This window comes from Anser anser, assembly GCF_964211835.1.
Source record: "Anser anser genome assembly, chromosome: 2".
In the NCBI taxonomy this organism is placed as follows: domain Eukaryota; kingdom Metazoa; phylum Chordata; class Aves; order Anseriformes; family Anatidae; genus Anser; species Anser anser.
In genome coordinates this window covers 105,105,041-105,129,172 of record NC_139721.1, presented here as the reverse complement: position 1 = coordinate 105,129,172, position 24,132 = coordinate 105,105,041, and the positions used below count along the sequence as shown (strand labels likewise).

The 24,132-nt window shown below is 35.4% G+C and overlaps 1 protein-coding gene and 1 long non-coding RNA gene across 21 annotated transcripts in view; one reads left to right on the top strand and one right to left on the bottom strand.

The window, feature by feature from the left end:
- The window catches only part of CNTNAP2 (contactin associated protein 2), a 1,168,055-nt gene that overhangs the window by 668,313 nt on the left and 475,610 nt on the right, over positions 1 to 24,132 (bottom strand). The window lies entirely within an intron of this gene.
- Positions 3,239 to 23,846, top strand: LOC310895521. Its single transcript, XR_014580752.1, has 2 exons — positions 3,239 to 3,754; positions 4,025 to 23,846. It is a non-coding gene; the product is annotated as an uncharacterized lncRNA (long non-coding RNA).

Here is a 24,132-nt window from a genome sequence, read left to right as displayed (position 1 = left end):
TTAATATCTCCTTGATGGAAGACCATAGGTTTAGAACCTTTTGCTCTGTGGCCCAGGATATGAGCAAAATAAATAAATAAATAAATAAAAGTAAGTGTAAACCTAATATAAAAATGGGATACATCAATGAAAAGCATGTGGATCCTTTCTAAATCTCATTAAAAGGCTAAAAGGGCTCTGAATGCAAAGAGTCATAAGAAAACCTGCAGGCAAACACAAAATTCCTATCCCAGAAAGAATAACTTGAGTAGAACTCTTTAGAATACTCCTTTCAAAATCATCAAAACTGTTACTGTGTATTCCCTAGAGGCAGAATTACAATCTGTGACAGTCTTCAAACATGCCTATACGTGCTTCAACTTGAATCTAAAAGCGCTCTCCTTTCTAGGGACACAAAGACTGTTCTAAGCATTTAGTCTTTTGAAATAATACCAAAAAGCCACAAGAATATTTTATAAAGGAACGCATAAAGGAATGTGACAATTGTTACAGACTACCTCTCTCCTAATGGATTTCTTTCACTTGTGTTCTTATTTTTTATTTTTTCTGGTATTATAAAAAAAAACACAGGAAGATTTTGAAAGGACAGCAGAATACTTGTATTTCTTCTTAAGTTCATCTTGACAGTGTGAAATTGCAACTCAGTCTTCACACAGAAGGTGTCTGACACCCATATTAGAAGTTTAGAGTAAAAAATAGTCTGTTATTGGAAACCTTGAGAATATAACAAACTGTTAAATGGCTTAACGTAGGAGACAACAATAGAATGAACATACGATACTGAAGGTGTTATTATTGTTTTAAGGTAAATAACCTTTAAATCTAAGGTAAATGACACTTTAAATCTAAGGTATATACCACTGTTTCTTTTCCAACTGTATTCTTCCAAGAGTTACTTTTTCCTTTGACAGAGATAATATGTCTCTGTAACGTAACTCTGTAATTTCCCTATAATATTGTTTCAATCATGTTTACATGAAGAATGTTATTCTGACATTTTGAAAGTCTTTTAGGTCAAATGCCCTTGAATAGCTATTAGGATCTGAAATAGGAGCACTTTTATATGTAAAAAATGCTTTAATAACCAGCAAAGATTAATCTACTTGGAAAAAAAAATAAACAAAAAACATGGAAGTGGAAAAGTTTTAAAATTGTCATCACCTGTTTCAACTACTTTTCCTTACAGAGCAAATGATTTAAACCTTTATTGTTATATCATCACAGAGAAGTAAAAGAATTCTAAAGACTACTAGATGCTCTGGGGCTACACTAATTAGGCTTTATTCATAGGGACCGGGTTAATTATGAGAATAATTTCACCTCATCTATTCAGGCATTAAGGAACTGTGAATAGGTATACAATACTGGTGATGGTGTTGCTGAAACAATTCTTCAGTGTAGTTTCTGTACAGGAATTTCAATCTACTGTTGAGTCCCTTAAAGAAAGTGATTGAAACTTCTCTCTAGCCTCCTGTGCTAAGAGATTATCCAAGAGAACAAAAACTGTGAGAAATTTACATTACTGTTTTCAACTTTTTGCTGAATGTTGGTTTCTCACAAGCAATGAGCCTGGCTTTCTCTCGTAGAAATGAGACAATAAATCAAGTTCCTAGTTATTAATTGCATATAGAAAATGATAGAGAGGGGAAAAAAAAAATAGGGAAAAAACAGCCTGGAGTATAGCTCCGTAATTTATGATGTGCCTCTCAAATTTTTATGCCAAATACATCATAATTTTTTTTTATCTTTGTGAATCATTTATTAAATTTATTGCACCAAGGCATCCAATCATGCATAGCAAGGCAACGCAATGACTTCACGTAAAGCCAAACATCTGACAATATCGTACTTTCTTATCAGATGCAATCAAAAAATTCCTTAAACATACATGAGAAACCGGGGAGAAACAGTCAACAATGTCACATACAGGTGAGGAAAAAGCCTGATTAAAGCATGGGGGCATACTCAAGAGATGTGAGGCAAGGCTCCGGAATTCAAAGAACGGCCAATCTAATCTATTTAGTTAAAAAATAAATAAAAATCACATCAAACTTGAAGTCTAAATATATCTATTTTTAAACCTGTCTTATCCACAGAACCTCGCCCTTTCTTCCCTCTCAAGCTTTACATTTTCTTGTTTTGCATATCAAATGCTAATATCATAAATATTTTAAATACAGCTTATATGACAGATCTAACCACTAAAAATCTAACTTAAACAATCAATAAAAGCCAAATACAACTTTCTTTCATGTTTTGCAATTGCAGAGAAGGATCACTTAAGTTTAGTGGTCTAGATGTGCAGGAACAGAATTGAAAAAAAAAATCTGAAAATGCAAAGCAATATTAGCATTTTTTAGGACCTGTAATACAACTAAAAAACTATTCATTTAATTTGCAGAAACTTTACGTACTTATTTTATTTACAACACTGCTAACAGAAAGGGGCTTATTTTCTCTCATAACACTGTAGCTTATAGTTTCCCATGTGCCTGTTTATCAAAACCTACCATGATATGTTGACCTTGGCTGGCTGCCAGAAGCCCACCCAGCTGCTCTCTCATTCCCCCTCCTCAGCAGGGAAAGGGGGGGAAATAAGATATAAAAGCTCTTGGGTTGAGACAAAGATGAGGAGATAACTTACTGATTACCACTGTAGGCAAAACAGACTCACCTTGGGGAAAATTAATTTGATTTATTCCCAAATAGAGCTGGATGGAGGGAAACAAACATTAAAAACAGAACACCTCCACCCCACCTGCTTCCCAGGCTCACCCCACTGGACTCCTACCTCCCCCAAGTTCCCTGAGAGGTGCTGGGGAGCAGAGGCTGCGGTCACCCCCAGCAGCTCCTCTGTGCTGCCCCTGCCTCCTCACACCTCTCCCCTGCTCCAGCCTGGGCTCTCCAGGGGCTGCAGGACAAGCTCTGCTGGGCGCCTGGAGCACCTCCTGTCCTGGCTGCTCGCAGGGCTGCTTCTCGCACTCCTTTCCTCACTGCCAGGCAGCGTTTGGTCCTTGCTGAGCTCCGCTCTCCCCGAGGAGCCCACCCGTGGCCGAGGGGCTCAGCCGGGCCCTGTGGTGGAACCACTGGAGCCAGCATGGGGCAGCCCTGGCCTCACCTCACAGAGAGGTCCAGCAGGCTCCTAACACTACCTGGGCATATGCACCTGGTGTTATTGCTAGCTCCAACACGCCCCCCCCCCCCCCCCCCCCCCGCTCTGTTGTTGTTGTTCTTTTTTTTTCTTTTCTTTTCTTTTTTTCCCAATAGATAAAAGACAACTCATAAAATGAATAGTAAAATGATTTAATGGCCTAATTTGTTTGCAACAGGAACTCCCTAAATTTAATTTTAAGCTGTGTTATAAATCTTAGAGGATTGAACATTTAGAGTCAATTGATCACTAGTTGTTTGCAAGTCATTTTTTTCTTCATGCAGCGTGGAGAATTTTATCTGATTCAGATATTTCTTGTTTGTTTATTGTTGGCAGACAAGATTTTTGAAAAAAGGAAGCAGTGACACTGAGTCTAGTTTTGCTTTGCAGCAGTCTCCTGATTATATCACTGAGTAGGTTTGACAGCCTTTATGGACACTGAATAAAAGGAAAATTTAGATGTCAACAGAGTACACCTGTGCCTCATGTTTTCCTGCTGGTGTAGAAACAGACAATGGAAGCTTTGATAATACAAATACAGAGACCCAGTATTTGTTCTATATTGCTTACCAGTAAAAAGGATTTGCTATATCACAAGAAAAGGTGGGATGTGGTTTTCTTCCTATACAAAGGCCCATATTCCTCAGGAAAGGATTGGCAGATATTACATTGAATCTTCTTGCATATTTTTTACCATATATACAGTATACGGACATTACCATTTTCCAGGAGGGCAGGTTGTTACTATTACCAGCTTTTTTAGGGAACACTCTATGATATTTACTATTAATATTATGCTATTTATTATTTCTGTACAATTAATGTAAGAGAAACCAAAAATACTCTTTGTGATTTTTTTATTTTTTTTTTTAGGAAGAAAAAGTGGAAAGGCAAAGGAACAATGATCTCCCTGTCTTCCCTGCCTTCTAGATTAACTACTAACTAATTAACAGTTACTTCTTGAGAGTATTTTGAAACCATGTTTGCAAGTGTTCAGAATAAATCTGAAGGTCTTCAAGTTCTATTTTAATGTTATTCTGTTTTTCTGTTGTATTGAAGGAGGCACCTGCATGAAATATCTTTACAGTGGCTTGATAAAGCTCTCTAAATACTTGTAATAGTACAAGCAGTGAAGCCAGGAATGTCTGTTGGTAGTCTCCTTTGCTGCTTAAATACTGTTCGAACTTAGATTAACAACCCAATGTCTCTGAACCTCACTCTGTCTATAAAATGGAGACAATATTCTCAGAAGTGTTTGCTCAGAATTAATTAGGTATTATTTATGCACAGATCCTTTAAAAATAAAAAGAAAATCTACGCACTGTTTTTGCATCCTTACTCTCTTAAAGAATAACTAATAAAAAATTAAGAGACAGGGTCATTGATTCCTGTGGCCAAAAGAGAGCATTATCAAAATCTAGTCAGGGGTTCAGTAGACACAGAGAACAGACTCCCATGAAATAGTTCAAGTAATGAGTTCCCAGTCAAGGCTACACTACAACATTTACAAGCTTATTAACTCTTCATTTCAAAACTGAAAGTAATGGAAAATCAAATTTATGACACCCCTACAGAAGTTCTTCCAATAGTTAATTAGTGTTAAAAATATGTTTTATTTCTATGCATGTTTTGTCTGGTTTTTCCTCCAGCCACTGGATCTCAGTCTTTTGCTCCTGATCTAAGAAATGGTTCACTGTCATGGATGCCTTATCCTTTGCAAATACCTGGCAAACTAAGATGAGACAACATTGACATACTTCCAGAACATCAGAGTAATCAGATAGTCAAGCCAAACCGTTAGCTTGCCTGGAACGGTTTGCAAAATGACAACATGATCTTGTTTGCAAAAGCTGTACGGGCTTGCTTTTAAAGATACTAGCTTATTTTTTATTAATTTTTCTTCCTCTGTAACTGATGGATGTGTAGAATCAGACTAAAATAACAGCATGTTTTTTAACTCATTTTTTGTTGTGTTCATTCTTTTGCTATGTCACGGTCTTAAAAATTAGGGTCCAATCCCTTCTTAAATGATATCACTAAAATGTTTAAATTTATCATTCTCATTATGCATTATTATCTAGCTGGGACTGTATATTGTGCCGTAGCAGAAAACTTTCAGGCAGTCTCTAGTGTGCTTCATACAAAATCAGCTGTAACTTAACTCGCAATAACATAACTGATGTGATAACACAGTAGTTCATACTGCCATTTAAAAATTGTAATTTCTCTTTTTGTAAATAACATCAGTTCTGATAATCTGTGTGCAATTCAGTCTGATTGCTTAGAATAACTCTGGTACAAACATTAAATAACTGTCATATTAATATATCAGAGGACATGGTGAATACCCAGTTTTTAGGAAGAATGTCACAGGAGTTCAATCCATCTTTGAACAGATGCATTTTTTTGGAAAGAACACATTTCATGCTCACACATATACATTACAGTTGTTTAGCTTTGTCAGTCTAAGTTTGTTTAGGGAAGAATATAAAGAACACATTTTAGAGCAGAGAGTAAAGAAAGTTGGAAAGAAAGCAGCAGTGACAGATCCTTGTTTTCAGCAGCTTTTCATAAATTCTCTTAGGAAGCTAACTGAATTTCATTGAAGGGAACGAATCAATGGTCCTTCATAAAGAGAAAATCAATTAGAAAGTCATTACCTGAAAATTAGCACTCAAAAAACAAAATTCCATTTTAAAGCCAATTAGACTATATGTCAGTACTACGTTGAATTGTGCTTGCATTGATGTATGTAAAATGATGAACATCCTCTATCCCTAAGAAATGTAGAGTGAAATATTAAAGAACATGTTTATAGATGCTACTGAATTTCTTTTTGCAAGCTTTTTGCAGATAACTATGCTGGGTTTTATAAGAGCTTTGCATTGTATATCTCAAGTATTAATGTTGTTACTGGAATTAGAGCACTTCAGGAAACCTTAGTTTTGCTCAACACCATGTCAACACATAATACAACAACCACTACTCTGGAATCCAGAGGGAGGGCTGAAGGCAGAATAGGTATCCTAATAAAGTTTTTCTCTCAATAGGTTGTTGTAGTCCTGGCATGATTTGCGTTTTGTGCCACACTGGAGTGGCAAATGGTGCTAAACATTGAGAAGGAGCAGCAGAGAGCATCTCACAGAGGAGCTAATGTCTCCCCCGGAGGCTGCAGTGGGATAGTCAGTCCTATTTGTTTCCCTAACTACAGTGACTAGGTTAACCCTTCATGCCTGGGTATGCATCACAGAAAGAGTAATATATCTCTCCCTCACAGGTCTTTTCTGATTAACTGGAGGCAGCAGAAACCACTCCCTGCAAGTCAGATGCTGCAACTTGCAAAGCTAAAGTGACATTCTGGTAAGTAGTGCTGCCACATCATATAATTACAAGGAATGGGGCACCCCCTACATCTAACATTAGAGGTTCAATCCCAAACACAGAATCAAGATAGAAACAAGACACAGAAGTATGAATTCATTACATAACTCAAGCTAATCTGAAATGCATACTTAATTATATATCATGCAGACATTTAAATTAAGTTAAATAACTAAAATGTCATCTTGAAATGAGATGCTTTTTCTGAACTGGGGTAAAAGGGTTGAACTACAAGAAATTAATTTAGGAGCTGAATTTATGTGCCTAGTGTCAAACATGCTGCAGTTATAAAGGTATCCCTATCAGCCCAGCAGATGTGATACAACGAGTACCAGGTCTGAGATGAGCCAACAGCTGCTAGCCAGACAATATGCCTGCGGACGTCTCAGCTGGTGCTAGGTACCTAAATTCAGAAACAGAATTGACCCTAGGTGCCCAGAACACATCTGTCTGTGTATGAGATTAATCCTGCCTAGTGCCATCTATTTATCTTCTAACAATATAAACTTAGTTCAGACAAAAAGTTCAGATAAAGATCTACCCAAATGTTCTGATAACAATTATTTGTACATAGGAAACCAGGTATTCTAGGCCATAGGGTCATATAGAGTAGAAGGTGCATATGCAAATTCATATCCACCTTTGAGTATTTTTGCCTTTGGGTTCAGTGATTGCAGAAGACTAATGCTTGGAAACAAAAATACCGAAAACTGGTCCCATTTGGTGAAGACTGAAAAATTAATCACTGTGTTTGGTTTTACAGAGTCAAAAAAAGTGACCCAGAACACATTGCACTCCACCCATAAGTCCAAAATAAAGGACATTTTAAAGTCTTAACCTAGATCTATGTACTATAAACAGAAAAATAGAAGAATTACATGCCAGAAATAAAGACAGATAATAGAGAATGAGATTGTTCCAAATAAATAACTAAATAAACAGTTAAATAAATAGTATTATTAGAGTACTAGGTACAGGAAATCCATACCACATACCATATTCTTATTGGCCGTCATTTAATCTATACTAACAAAACCTATTTTTAAATAGTGTGTTTTATACTAATTTTTCACACGTTAAAGATAATTACTAAATCAAAATATACCTGAGTTATGTTTCAGTGTAAGATAGCAGATGTAAGATATAAATGGTCATTATTAAGGAATATACACGAGAAGTGCTTGAATGTTAATTTCTGTTTTACAACTGTAGTGCAGGTTCTTTGTCTCTGCTTCCAAATAACTCGAGTGTACCTCAGTAGAATACCCAGATGCCTAAGTCACTGCATGTGTTTAGTAACCAGTTTAACTCACTTCTGAGAAGTGCTCCTAAGAAGGAATTGAGAGTTTCTATCAGCACAAATACCAAGAACCTTCTCTTTCACTCCAACAGGTTAATCAGCAAGTCAGCTCTGTTTTCACTGCACATCATCTATAAATGAGAAATCTGAGTGCGGACTTCTTGTATATTTGTTGTGTTAAGGGAAAAGGAACTACAGCAATAAATGATAAGCATATATAAGAAGCTGGCTTTAATCACACCCATGCAATGCTATATTCCTGAAAGCGGAATTAAACCCATAGGGCTACAGTGGAAAATTGTGTGGAGCTCTAACTATACAATTGCCTTTGACAGCTACATCTTGTCATAATGCTTGGAATATCTGAATGAGTGGCTGGACCTCTCTAGGTCTGAGAGAGATGCTGCATTTCCAATCAGAGAAAAGTTTATCAATTCATACATATTTAAGCTATACGCTATTTATATTTCTACCTAAATTCTGATTTTTAAATTGATATGTCTTCTCAGAATCTATTTCTTCACGATATACATTGATGCATATTAAAAGAAGTCACAAATGAACAGAGTTTTGTGGAGTCAAACACTAAGTACTGTAATGATACTATTGAGATCTCAAATGCTAAATACCAAGGAAAATAAGAAAGTGGGGAAGGGAAGAGAAAAATTTAAAAAAAAAAAAAGTCATAAAATTGAGCCTGAAAATATGTCCATGCTTCTGCCAACTTCTGTTGACAAAGTCCTGGGAACATCAGAAATCATAAATTAGTGGATGTATTGAGTAGTTCTAGGTCTGATTAAGTGTCCAGTTTATTAGAAGTTGATTCCGTGTTTCAGAAACAGCAGACAATTCCAATACCACCTGCTCAATTGGATAACAAACTCAAAGAATGCACAGTAGTGCTTCTTATAAATGATGCCTTGCATGTATTGCCCAGAATTTTATTAAGTTTGCATAGTGAAGAAACAGTGTATTTTCACAGTTTTCTTTACTGTAATTACTAGACAGGCTTGAATTTCAAAAGTTTCAGGTAGAAACAGAGCGAATATTACTTGCAGAGTAATATAATTGATATAGATTTCCAAAAGACTATTGAGAATATCTCTCACAGAAGACTTACAAGGTGACTAAGCAGTTACAGCATAAGAAGAAAGTTCTTAAATGGTAAAATAACTGATTGAAAGAGAAGCAGTAAAAATTGTTGAGTTCTACAGAGGAAATCACCACAGCAGTTGTGCTGATAACTGTAGTATTCAACATACTCATAAATTAAGTAGGAAAGAGGGTAAGCAGAGAGATAAGAAAGTTTGCTGATGGTAGTAAATTATTTGGAATGAATGGTCAGGGTAAGAGTGCACAGTGAAGAACTGCAGCAGAATATGCCTTATAAGCCTGAATGACTGAAATTAAGTGCAGATAAATATAAAGTGCCACATGGGAGAAAAAAAAAAATATATCCTAATTTCACATAAAAATGATGAGCTCTGAGCTAAGCATTACTATTCAGAAGAGAGACCTTAGGATTGTAATATGTAGTTCCATGAAACTGTCAGCTCAATGTTCAGTAGCTGTTAAAAAGTAAATTAAATGTTAGTATAGGAATACAGAATGAAACAGAAAATATAGTTATGCCACTGTAAACCCAAGGTTCACCTGCAATTTGAAAATAAAGTGAAGTTCTAGTCCACTCACCTCAAAAAGGATATAATAAAGGTAAGGAATAAGACTTTTGTATGAGAAAAAAAAAGAATAATTTGAAAAATATGGATGGTAAAAATATGAAAAATAAATTACTTAAAAGAAAAATTAAGAAGGTCTACAAAATCCTGAGTAACGTGGAGAAGGCATAGAGAGATCAACTCTTCATGCTCTCTTTTCAGTTAAAGACACAGCAAATTAACATAGGTTCAAAATGAACAAAAGGAGATGATATTTAGGAAAGGGGCGATGACATATTAAACATTTTACCAAAAAGGTTGTGGCTACTGAAGTCTTATGTGGGTTTAAGAATGGAAACTGGGAAATTGTAGGGAAGAGTCCAATAAGGGTTACCTAAATACACAATAATACCACCCATTAAATCTTTGAGTTGAAAATAATTTAAAGGTAGAAGAACATTACCTGGAAGCATCATATATGTTCCCTCCATTTTTTTTTTTTTTCAGAGGCATTTTCTTACAAACAATGTGGGGAATATGATAGATGGATCTTTCATCTGATTAATTATTGTCACACTTAACTGTTCTTGTTCTGTTCACTTCATTGAATGACTCCAATATTGCAATAGAAAAGGCAAACTTGATCTTGTTATATTTGAACTTGTTGTTTCAAATGTATGTTGTTTTTTTGTTTGTTTGTTTGGTTTTTTTTGGTGGTTTTTTTGGTTGTTTTTTTTTTTTTGTCCTCCCCCACCCCACCCACCTGGAAGAAATAAGAAAATAAAATTAATGCCAGTGTGTAAAGCACTGTAAAACTTCTTTCTTCATAGTCTGGGCAATTCATCTTTTTAGCCCTGAAACACGAAAAAGGTATATAGAAAAACCTTTCCCTTTCAGGGAAACTAGGAGTGTGTTTTATGAGGCACCCAGTCTGTAGTCTATGAGTAGTGTTTATGAAAACATTGAATAAAGTAAATGTTAGCAAGACAAAATAATAAAGGTGATAAAAGATGCAGCAGTTATGAAATATTCATAAATATTATTAAGCTGTAAGTTGGAAAAAGTTTTCTGACAAAAAAAAAAAACAAAAAAAAGCAGGGGAGAAATCCTGGCATAAACTTCAAATAGTGTTAATGGGGCTAAGCAATCTACCTAAGAGGGGGAGACTACGTTTATATAAGGAATGGTAGAATCTCATTGCTAGCAACAGCTCAGACCTAGATGATCACCTAACAGGTCTGTAGCAGATCCCTTTCGTATGCTCACATGTTTTTTGTTTTGTTTTGTTTTGTTTTTTAACTTGAAAATAAATTTTAAAATATTTTATAATGTCACTTTAGAGAGATTCAATAAGTTTCATGATTGGATTGTGTCAGAATGCTTCAACAAACAAGAAAATGGATTTCTGACAGACTGCTAGCTGTAGCTTTGATCACAGTTACAGTAAATTAAATGGAACAGTTGTCAAATACCAGGTCGTTTGATGTTTAATTCATGTGCAAACACCCACTCCAGTAGTTTTCAACATTTCCTGCACTAGAAGTGGTTTCCCAGAAGTGGTCTCTATTTGCAAAGTGAGAAAAACAATGTGAACTTGACGTCTGAAAATAGTTTGTTTTCCTAGGATAGAAATGTCTGACATCCTAGAAGCCAAAATTATACATTTTTATTGTGGTTAACATGAAATAACTTATACAAATATTTACAATTCTACTAGTCTAAATCTAAGAAAAATGTGCTCTTAAAAATTTTTAACTGCAAACATTTCTCTTAAGTGAAAAGACACCCCACCTACGGTCCATGAGCCAGTCCAAGCACATCAAAAGAGTAAGATTCCCACCCTCTTTTCTAAGAATTATCCATATTCAAAATATTCTTACATGTGTCAGTGACAGATTATTTTTTCATTTTTTCCTGAGATTTTCCTATTGACAGGGTTTTGTTCACAGAAAATCCATTTGCTTGTTTGGACCAAGGATGAACACCGCTGATGCCTTAAGTAGACACTGGAAAATCTATGAAAAAGAGTAATCTGGAGGGACATTTCATAATTATTCATTTTAGGATGTCTAAAATATAATATTCATATATCATGTAGTGGAGTACCCTTGCCCTAAAAAAATCAGGGGCTGTGCAGAAAGGAGCATGAAATAAAGCAGAAGGCTAAATAAATAAGAAAATGCAAGATATGCAAACAAGAATTTAAAATGTAATAGGGGAAACCAGAAGAAAGATTCAAAGTAGCATCCAGGGTTTCTTCATCAGTAAATATGGAACATGATCTTAATAGGCATATCAAAGATGAATTAGAGTTAACAATTTGTGTCAGAATGGTTAGATGAGTGAAAAAGATTTCTGTAATCAAAATGGAAAATCACAAATATATGATTTCCTGGACAGGTTGGATTGATGGGGAGAGGCCAATAGGATGAGGTTCAACATGCCTCAGTGCCGGGTCCTGCACTTTGGCCACAATAACCCCATGCACCGCTACAGGCAAGCTACAAGGCAGAGTAGCTGGAAAGCTGTGCTGGAAAAGGATCTGGAGGTGTTGGTCAATGCTCGCCTTAACATGATCCGGCAGTGTGCCCAGGTGCCCAAGAGCACCCTGGTTTGTATCAGGAATAGTGTAGCCAGCAGGACCAGGGAGGTGATCGTCCCTCTGTACTCTGCTCTGGTGAGGCTGTACCTCGAGTACTGTGTTCAGCTTTGGGCCCCTCACTACAAGAAGGATATCGAGGCCCTGAAGCATGTCCAGAGAAATGGTACAAAGCTGGTGAGGGGTCTAGATCACAAGTCCTATGAGGAGCGGCTGAGGGAACTGGTTCATTTCGTCTGGAGAAGGGGAGGCTCAGGGGAGACCTTATTGCTCTCTACAATTACCTGAAAGGGAGTTGTGGGGAGATGGATGTCAGCCTCTTCTCAGAGATAAGCAGCAACAGGACAAGAGGGAGTGGCCTCAAGTTGCACCAGGGGAGGTTTAGATTGTAAATTAGGAGACATTTCTTCTCAGAAAGAGTGATTAGGCATTGGAACAGGTTGCCCAGGGAGGTGGTGGCATCACCGTCCCTGGTGGTGTTTAAGGAAATGTTCGACACGGTGCTTCAGGATATGTTTTAGTGGGTGATATTTTTGGTAGGGGGACAGTTGGACCAAATGATCTTGCAGGTCTTTTCTAACCTTAATGATTCTATGATTCTATGATATGTATGTGCATATGTATTTATATGTATACTAATCACTAGGGTCAGTTTGGACATACTTTGTTTCAGAGGATCCTCCATATTCTGCTTTTCACACACATTGTACTAGAACATAAAGCTGAGAAGGGATTTCTTCTAATAAAGACATTAATGAAAGCTCCTAAGGTAATGAGGGAAGGAGGGTGCAGTTACTGGGAAGTGAAGACAGGCTGCTGCTGAAGGTAAAGCACATGGATGAATGTAAAGGCAGGTAAAAAGGAGCTGCCTCAAGGAATTATTATTAACAATGAGGTTGTGGCCACTGGGATGATATCTGCAAGTAAAAAGAAAGAAAAATCCACCAACAGTTGGCAGGAAACCTGTCAAACAAGGACGAATACAATAGGTAAGAAAACTGCGCTGGGGCATAAGCAGACATGAGCAGAAGGAAGTCCCTTAATAAATGTGATCAGAAGCTGCAGTGACATGGGTAGGAACAAACATTTTAAATTAAAGAGCAAAAGGAAAGGCACTTGTGTTGTTTAGTTAGAACACAACTCTGAGGTTAGGAGTTGGAAGTCTTACGCAAACATTATTTTATGTTCTGTATATGCCTTAGACTGTAAGAGAGAATGTCACAGCAAAATTTCACATTCCTATGCTCTTTATTTTTATATTATTTTCTTGAAAATTTTGCTTCCTCTCATGGATCTGCATTACTAAAAGGTAAAGTAATTCCTAAATGCAATTTGTGCTGTAGGTACAACTGACATTTTCCTGAGGGTGACATTGTTTTCCATACAAATCTAGAATAGTAGATAGCACTTGTTTTTTTTCAGTTTCCCAGGTGTATTTCCTGTTCCAGACTACATTGTGCATTACAAAGCACTTCAATATGTGAATAGGCAAGTCAGCACTTTTACAGGGTAAAAGAAAACCATTTTCTCCTTAGCTATTTCAGGTTTTGCAAAGAGAGCTTTAACAATTCAACAAGTTTTGAAACTGCTCCAGGCAGCATGACATGAAGTAATTTTAACATGTTTCAGTACATTAGGCTTAAGGAATAATACTTCTTCCCTCTAACATTGTCCATGTCTCTGTAGTAAAATAAACCATTGGACATAAGGAAGATTTGATATTTCTGTAATAGTAAGTCATATTTTAGACTTAAATCTGTGTTGACTATATATGTTGTACAGTCACAATGGTTTTACATCTATATGCATATACTAAAATACCATTAAAAATGCCAGAAATGTCTGGTATTTAGAAATAAAAAAAAGAAGCATCACAATAATGGGAAATTTCTGCATGCACTGTTTTTGAAGAACAGACTACTTTTTTGATTACTCGAATACTGAATTAGAAGCTTAAGACAAAGGAAGTATATTTTTAAATAGCTGTTCCACATTCTTACCTTGATCGAGACCTTCACAGCAAATTCTAACATTTGCTTTAAATTTCATTGCATTTTCTTATAGCATATAACTTTAAAAGTGCTGTTCTGTTTCTCCATTTTTTAACAAAGTACACCAAGCACAGAAGCAAGAAGTTTAAGTATCTATGATCTGCTTTAGTTAGGAATTCTGTCATGAGCAATATGCAAATTTTGTCACCCCTTCCATGCACTTTTTCTAGTATTCATGAAATAAAGAGTCCAATTCATTTTTTTTTTCAACTTATATTTTTATGGTTAGTAAAATGGAGGGACTCTGTATAGCTTGTTGTGATTATAGTTTCCACTACATTTTCCTCTTTCTTCATATTTGCAAGACAGGCAAAAATAATATCAGTCCAGTTCTATTTTATTATTGGAAAAAAAAAAATCAGACAAAAGCACAAGGCATCCTGACACATTCTGTAAAATTTGCCTTACCAGTGATTGGGAAGGACTAACTACAAAATGTTTTCCTGATTTGGCTAGTTCAGTTTTTTTCATTTTCTAACTGAGACTTCTGAAATAGAAGTCCTCTGCAAAGGATGGATTTGTGAAGAAAAATCTTGACTATGAAAACTGATCTATCAAACAACATCTTCCTTATTACCAATGATTTATTTTTTTATTATTATTAAGAAAGCAGCTTCATATATAATAGCTGTTTCTCATTATTAATCTACTAAATAGTCCTACCTATCTGTTGACATTTTTAGAAGGATGGATTTATGCTTTTCTCTGTTTCACTCTTTCATATATGAAACATGTATCTTGGGAAAATCATCAGTCTACTGTAGTACGGATACATGTCTAGAAATTGTTCTTCAGTCATGATATCTGCTTTATTGATACACAATTACTTTTGAATGATGAAAAAGGGATACTGCAACCATTCTATTAAACTGCTCAGAAAAACAATGCTCAGAAAAATAAATGTTCATCAAATATTTTTCATTACATTATAATATTTTGATATTCTTAATGTTAGTAGCTTAAGAAAGATTTTCCTTAAGAAATCAGAAAAAAACCCGAAAGTTGCACTCTCAAGTTACAGAAAGAGAAATTTCCACATTGATTTTAAAGACAAAATAAATAAATAAATAAATAAAAACATCAAGAACAAATCATTTCTGCACTGTATTCTATATGCCACAGCAAATTATGACATTTTATTTTAAGTGTTCAGGGCATGAAAAGAAAAAGATATTACAAGGTCACAGGCTGTCTAATATTGCAATCTACTGCTCAGTCTATTTCAGACTGATTGACCTTCTTCTGAGTAGTGTCTGCTATTTTATTTTCTCTTTGCTATTTTCCCAGTTGTTTTATAGATTGAGACTATGTCTCCAATGTTAATTTATTAATGAAATGTGTACAGTTTAACTAGAAGATAGTGTTTGATTTCCTTCTATTTCTAACAGAGTTCTCAGGGTAAGGAAAGAAAAGTTCATGTTTAGCTCTGTGTGTAATCTGATCATTTTGAACTGCCATTATAAGAGCCATATCTACTCTCCCCAGGTGCCAGATTAATACACTCATTAAAAATGTATAGAAAGATAATTATATACGTGCATGTACTATTTCAACTTTCATGATCCCAGCATGCTTCACGAACAATTTGTATACCATCTGGCATAAACAAACACCATTTCTCTTTCCTAAAATCTGTACCAAGTACAGGGACAACAGCTAAATGCAACCACAACAAAAGCCTTTTGCCCAGGAACACTACTGTGTCAACAGGAAACTTCAGCAGACCTTTAAATAGGAACAGCTGAATCAGAGAAGATATCAATCAGTTAACTTTTGATTTATTGTCCTCTTCTAGTGAACAGAAGAGGTGGATTTTAGATGATCATCTTGTAAGTTGCATTTTTGAGCAACTTGGTTCAAGTAAACAATGCCCTAAAATTATTTCAGAAGTACACTGGAGATGAGACAGCATTTAAGATATGTGATGGAAGTGTCCAGACCCATGTGACTGTGACTGGTGATAGATGACATTATGTAATATTTACTCCTTAGTCTAAATCTAAAAACCAAGCAAACAAACAAAACAAAACAAGAACAAACAAACAAAAAAATACTCTAAAATTATCTTAATGAACCACAACACTTTATAGATTTGTTTTATTCTATAATATATATATATAAATAGGTATCAAATACGTTTGAGCCTACTTATAACGACTGACGAATGCATAGCCCCAGATGATACAGCTGCGTATTATCACCTGGACAGCTTCAGCTGAACCAGGCATGCTCCCTTAATGTCTGACAATGGTACCAATTGTTAAGCTAATATAACATTTTGCTGTCTTCAGGGCTTTCTGTCACAGCTGAGGAATCTCTCACCATATTAATAAATCTAACCCATAACAATTAGCAAAAGTGTTTGCGTGACTTTATATGATTCACCTAAAAGGACAAGTTTATTCACATGATTTTTCTACCTTCATGAAATTCATTAACAACTGCCTCTTCTAAGTACAAATATATAAATATACTAAAGTACTCTTCAAGGATTTCAGGCTTTGTCCTGTCACTGTTCCTCAGGTTTTGCTTTTTCAGTAGGAGAAAAGAATAAAATTGTTTGGCATATACACTTTGTAAGTAGTTCACTTCAAGCACCTGACATCATAATAACTCTTGATGAACTTAACAGTTTTCTGTAAAGAATTCTCTTCCTGATAGTGAAGGTCCGTTACTTTCTGTTATATTAATAATTCCAGAACTTTGACTTGGCATTTCCAGCGTTTCATGAGTTCATATTTCAAACTACCACTCATATTTCATAACTACCACTAAATTCCGTAACTTTTAGAAAGCGTAACACTTTCTTTCATCAGGTTCTTTGAAATCACTTGGATACATCTGATGCTTCTGCAGTTTATACTTAGTGTTCAATAATTGTTTCCAGTTGTTTCACATTGCAGTGTCACACAAGATTGTTATTGGTTTACTTATCTGCAGACTGATGTCTAGAGCAAGCTGTTAGTTACACTGATTCAGTCAAGAGCAGATCTTGGGTGATGAAATTAACCTGCAGTAGCTTAATAAACATGAGAGTTTATTCTATGAATCTAATGAAGTGAAACTTTAAATATATCTCCTTTTATGCTATAGATATTTATATTTTTATTTGTAGCAAGCAAAATATATTTCTAAGTCCTTTGGATGTAGTTCAAAGCATGTTTCTATAAAAATAAAGCTGTACAGAAAACAAACAAACAAAAACATGCATATGCTATACTATATGCGTATATATGTATTACACATAAAAGCCAGATGTATTGATTCTATTTTCATGAGAACATTTTAGTACATTATGGGAAGACAACTAAACCGAGCACCCAAACAACCAGAAAACACACACAAAAAAATACAGACAAAACACTCTTCTCTAAGAGGAAGAATTTGTAGTTTCTAGACATACCTGCCCCCTAAGCTTTCTGTGTATCTGTCATTGAAAGTCCCATTCAGGGAAGGAAGGAAGAAAAAAAAAAAAAAAAAAAAAAAAAAAAAGAAAAAAAAAAAAGAAAAAAGAAAAAGGCTTGCTATTTTGGAGTGCTTTTGAATTCATACCTAAAAACATTCTGACCTAGCAGCATTTTTGTAATTTTTCTGATTTCATTTAGGATCTTTACAACGAGGAAGCCATATTAAACAGGGCAATACATGTCATAAATCTGTGCAAGAAATCACTAAAAATCAGTCTCAGTAGTTTCATTAGTAGTTCAATTTAAATGTGTGTTTACCCATTAAATTGAGGATAGCAGTCGGATGGATAAAGCTCTAAATCAAGCAAAAGAAAGTGCCAATAAATCTTCCTCTTTGATTTGTGTCTATCTTACATGATGTACTCTATATAGATTAGGCACTGATGTGTGCTAGTGCAAGGTTTTTGTGAGGAAGATCGTATTTTATATTAATGATAAATTCTTGTGCTAATTATTCATTTCTGACACCTTAAAGAGGTGATCTTGGTACTGTCACATGCCAGTAGACATTCTTTCCCATGTTATATTTAAGATGGAAGATATATTATGGACCTATTAGAACGAAGACAGAGGAGGCCCACAAGGATGATCAAAGGGCTGGAACACTCTCCTATGAAGACAGGCTGAGGGAACTGGGGATGTTCAGCGTGGAAAAGGCTCCAGGGAGACCTTACAGCTGCCTTCCAGTACCTAAAGGGGGCCTACAGGAAAGCTGAGGAGGGACACTTTATCTGGGAGCACAGTGATAGGACAGGGAGTAATGTCTTTAAAATAAAAGAGGGTAGATTTAGATTAGATATTTGGAAGAAATTCTTTACTAAGAGGGTGGTGAGGCACTGGTTCCCTGAAGAAGTTGTGGATGTCTCAAGGCCAGGTTGGATGTGGCTATGAGCAACTTGGTCTAGTGGTTGGTGCCCCTCCCCATGGCAGGAGTGTTGGAACTAGATGATCTTTAAGGTCTCTTCCAACCCAAAGCATTCTATGATTCTAAGATATTGGAAAATACAGTTTCAGTTTTTTAACAGTAGAATTTTTAACCCACTTTTAAAACAAGATCCCATAGTCAAGATGCAAAATTCCTACAGAGTAAAACAATCAATTTAAATTCCTACATTTCTATGAGTGTATGTATTTGAAACTGCTTGAATCAGGACTAAATAGAAGTGATTATGTAATGAAACTACTGGAAAACCTGCACTTGTGTTCCACTTAGCAATATATCCTGCAAACGGTCCATTTTGCTCTTGTATCAAAGACTTGCTTACCATCTGAATGTAATTAGGAGGCTGGGACAGTGTCTGATGCTACTTACAAAGAAATAGGAAGCAGGAAGAAGCAAGAGCAAAGTTGTTCTTGTAGAGGAGGTTAATGAGGCAACTCTGGCCAGGAGATGGCTCAGATACAGTCTTGATGCAGATGGTACAGACATTGTGACTGCTTTTCTCTTACGTGATGAGGAGCACAAATAGCACAAGGCAGTATTAGTTGCTACAACCCCTTAGCTCTTGTGGTATATGACACCTGACAGAGAATAATGAAGTAGGTCTCTTACAAAAGAGGTTCAAAGTGTGGTTGGAGAACAGACTACCCAAAAAGGATGTAAGGAAAGTTCCTGATAAAAATACAGAGGGATCAGGAACTTCTGTTCACACTCCTTAACAAACAAACATAATAAAATCAAAACAACAACAATAAAAAGACAATAGAGATTGGGGAATTCAAAACTGTTGAAATTCCTCTAGCTGCTTCACGAGGAACAAATCCGAGGCCAAGGATTAAGCAGATTTGCAAACTCAGTGTAAGACAGAGAGGAATCCAATGTCTCACTATGAGTACTGTGCATGTTTATATTATACCTGAGGTTAAAACAGAGCAAAAGGCCTTTGGTAATGCCTTAGATTTAATCCCCACCATGGTCTGTATAACCTATTTGCACCAGAAACTCAAACTCTAGTTCTGATGTTGAATTCATAAATCCTATCCTTATGAGGGTTGATAGTGTGGCATCCCAGTAGTCAGGTTCTCTGCTTGATTCTTATAAATTCGGGCTAGACTAACCTAGGCATAGTTATGTTCTGCATTTTTATTTCTGGATTTTGCTCTGATGTTGTCTCTTTTTCAGCAATGATTTACATTCCTTTAATTCCCATTCACCTTTGGGCAATACATACCTTAGCACTCTCCCAATGCTTATCAGTCAGTCTCAACAGTTAACCAAAGTGACTACCAAAACACTAAGAAAACACAAACTACTTGTAAAGTTTGGATTTAGTATATACCTAGAAGATTTAGCAGGTGCTTAGTTAGGTTATTCACAGCTGTAAAATAAAAAAAAAGGAATTAACATTTTGTTGATTGGTAAGGAGGGCTTGTTAAGACAACTAGTGGACATTTTTTCTGCTCCCCTTGGTGCTTATTTTTTGAATAACTACTGACTCTCTGAACTTATGATCTGCTCTCATCTTGCTGCTTAATTATTCTCCTGACCTGCCCCCTGAATTGTTTTAGCACAATGGTTGTCACTAAACTGTCACAATATAACTCTTAATATGATCTTTACTCTACAATTTAAAAATACATTGATATTTCTTCTTAGAGCTTAAACTATATAAATTTAACCAAAACAGCACACATATATTCATACAAACATATACACACTTTCTAACATATGTGCATACTTACGTTAAAAAAATCAATTAGTTTTATAAATAATTTATCATTTAAAGAAAGGAGGAATGCATTTACATTCTAAAAGTAATGTCTCAGAATGTCATAGTGTTTTTAGCTCAGAATATCATAGTGTTTTTAGCTGCATTATAACAACAGACCTATAGCTTTTAAGTTCTATGAAAATATAACAAAAGTCTTTTGCTTTCAGACAAGCTATTCTCTATTCTATTTTTTTGTTTATTTTAGAAATAAATAAATAAATAAATAAAAAGTATAAATTTTAGAGCACAGTGCAGCTCCACCTTTCATGCTAGATGTATTTGATATTATTTGGAGGTAATAAGCATGCATAAGTACTTCTTAAATACTGTCAACGTTTAAATAAATTATTCATAAAGCATTCCTCATTCTTAAAGTAAATAAGATTTAGTTTCAATAAGCAAGTAATTAGTATAGTGATTTAGATCTTTCCATAAACTAGAAAAGGCTTGGGGGAGGCGGGACAAAATGAAAGAGAAAAAAAAAAATCCCAGGCTTTCAGAGATTTCAGATATTTTCACATCTCTAACCCTGCTGTTTCTTTGACCTCTTCTCAACACTGATAATTACTAATTTATTTTTGTGAACAAATACAAGGTGTTTTATCATATTACTGTGGCAAAAGCAAATTATCCTACTCCTTTACAAATAGAAAGCAGGAGTATATATATATGTGTGTTATTTCATATTAGTACCACTGAAAAATTAATCTTCTTCCTCTAAAATAGGATAACATTCTTTTGATTTCTTTTCTTTTCTTTTTTATTTTTTTAACTCCTTTTTTTCCTGGAATGTTTTAAAATTCACCCAGTTGTTCTTACCAGCCAAGTTATTCCGCTTTCTGTTTTAGATATTTTCATCAAAATGGCATACTTCATACGGTATACTTTCTGTTAATTTCCATCTGTTTGTCTTTCACTCCTTTTGCTTTATGTATCCATCTTAATTTCTTTTTTCCATCTTTGTTTGGAAAGACTCCAAACTCCACTGAGCCAGCCAAGTGGAGCTGCAATATGAGCCAAGCAGAATTGCAATATGGAATTTTAGCCATATAATTCTCCGGAAAAGGTCTCACTTCTCATCCAAAATATGCTTTCTATATTTATCGCCATTTCTCACTTTTAATTACTTATTTTACTCATAATATTTCAGAATCATAGAAGAGCTTAATTTGAATGGGACCTCCAGAGATCACCTAGTCCAAATTTCTGCTCAAAGGAGGTCTAGTTAGGTCAGCTTACTCAGTGTCCAGGCTGTGTCCAGTCAGCATGTCTCAGGATGAAGAGTTAGTAACTTCTCTGGGCAACCTGATTTAGTGTTTTGACCATCTTCATTGTGGCAAAGGAGTTTTGCACATCTAAATCAGAACTTTCTGTACTGCAACTTGTGCCTATTACCTTTTGTCCTGTTTCTGTATACCTTAAAGAAGTCTGCATCCATCTTCTCTGCTCTTTCTTTAGGTAACTGCAGATGACAATAAGGTCTCCATTCAGCATTGATGAACAAATGCAGTTCTCCCAACCACTCCCCATACACTGTATGCTGCAGCTCTGGGACCATCTCTATGCCTCTACATTGTCCTTCTGGAGCTGGGGAGCCCAAAACTAAATACAGAAATTTAGACATGTTCTTGCAAATGCTGAATTGAGGGGAAGGATCAATTCCACAGCCCTCTGGTAACAGTCTCACTAGTACAGTCCATTAAGTGGTTAGCTGTACTGATAGCACAAGTGCACACTGCCAACTCTTGTTCAACTTGTTGTCTAGTACATTTTGTACACAGTTCCTTTTTATCCAGTCAGTTTCCAGCATGTAATGATGCATGGAATGATGCATATTTTGTCTCAGGTGCAAGATTCAGCACACACCATTTTTGAATACCATAAGGTTTCTGTTAGCCCATTTCTCCAGCCTATTGAAACCACACTGAGTAGCAGCTCTGACCTTCAGAGCATCAGATGCTGCTCCACAATTCATCTGTGAAGTTGCTGGGTGTATGCCATCCATTCATCCATTTATAAGATTTTAAACATATTGGGTCCTTATTGGTCCCTGAGGGTTGCTACTGGTAACCTGCCAGCAGTTTGACTTTGTACCACCTTGAGTCCAGTGTTCTAACTAGTTTTGCAGTCACCTTATGGTCTAGCTTTGCAGTCCATATTCAAAACCATTTGGCTATATGGATACAAAGAGATACATTCTTGCATAAGTCAAGAATGCAGAAATAACTGATTTCCCTTTGTTCATCCTCTCATATTTTGCAAAGTAAATTTTTGAAGAACTGAGAATTTACATGAGTGGAGGTGGATGTCCTCTATTTGTCCAAAAGAAATACAACCAAATTAAAAAAAGTTGGTAACAGGTGAAATATTATTCATGTCAACAGGTGCAACTAATTAGGTACCATTCTTCTTATATTAATGAAAGCAAGCCATTTCTGAGAACTTCAATAAAATTTTATTGTTGGATGGATATGAAATCCCAAAATAAGTTTCTCATAATAAAAAGCGTATTTTTTTCCAATTGCTACATGCAAATATGCAAGGAACAACTCACATGATTTTGTAGTTTGACACGATATTAAAAGATTCCAACTATTACAGATTTTGTTACTAACCACAGTCAAAATGTTCTAGTTTTGAATTGGCAAGAACTCTAAAATGAGTCATAGTGTCCAATGTTTAGTTCAGGATGGAAATTTTTTGTTCACTCATAACTCCTTCATCAAGTTGGAGATAGATTTAAGACTTCACTATGTGAATCATTTCTACCAGAGCTCCAGAATTTTAAAATCTGTCACAACAAAAGTGTCTAGTTTCTCTCCCTTCTGACCAGAGTTCCTTGAAAAAATTCAGTTTCTTCTCCTTATGTTTTGTTGTTATTACAGTTTGTTTCCAAAGTTTCCTTTGAGTTTGCACTCTGTTTATCTTCATTACCTTCCTCCCTCTCTGTTGCAAGTTTGAATTTCTCCAAATTTTTCTAGCTTAATTTCACCTGTGCTCATAAGCAACTGCCTCTGCCCTTGTAAGGCACAATCTCACTTTATCACATGTACTCATACCCCCATTTCTATGTTGGAATAAGACCAATATTTCATGAAACAAACATTCGTCTTCACACTTGTCATTTACTTAAAATTTGGTTTCCAATGCTTTTATTTTCATGCTCATGAGACCAAAAGAAAATCACCTGAAGTGTCATTCTCATCTGTTTGGTTCCAAGATCCCTAAAGTGTCCTATAACTGTTTTATTCTACATGAAACTGTATCACCAGCAGTCAAAATTTGTCAGAAGACTTCAGAATATTTCTTAATATGTTTCAGTTTTCCTCCAATCAAACTACCATATTCAATCCTATTGATCTTGTACCATTCACTGAATTTATGTCTGCCTTTAAATAGAGTCTCTGGTAAGGGCAATAGCATGCCTTCTTAGTATAATTGCAATTTCTGTCTTGATAGCAACTGAATTCACAGTGCTAGAAAGCCATCAAGTACAAGTCCTGTGGCTTTCTGTTCCTTTTTTTTTTTTCTCTGAAAAAAAAAAAATATATATCATAGCAACTGACCTTTTGCTTATCAATAATGACTCAGTAGTTACCATTACATGTAATGTCTTCCAGTCTCTTTGCCCTTTTAAGTCTCAAAGTCTCAAACACAATTTTTTTTCTCTGACTTCTGTTCTCTTCAGTTCTGATAGTTTCTATACTTACCTTTAAGCATTCATGTGAATAATTTTAACATAACCCATTTACAATTGTTTTTCTAAGTGTTGTTGAAATTGTTAAATTAAGATTTCAGCACACATAATTTAGCC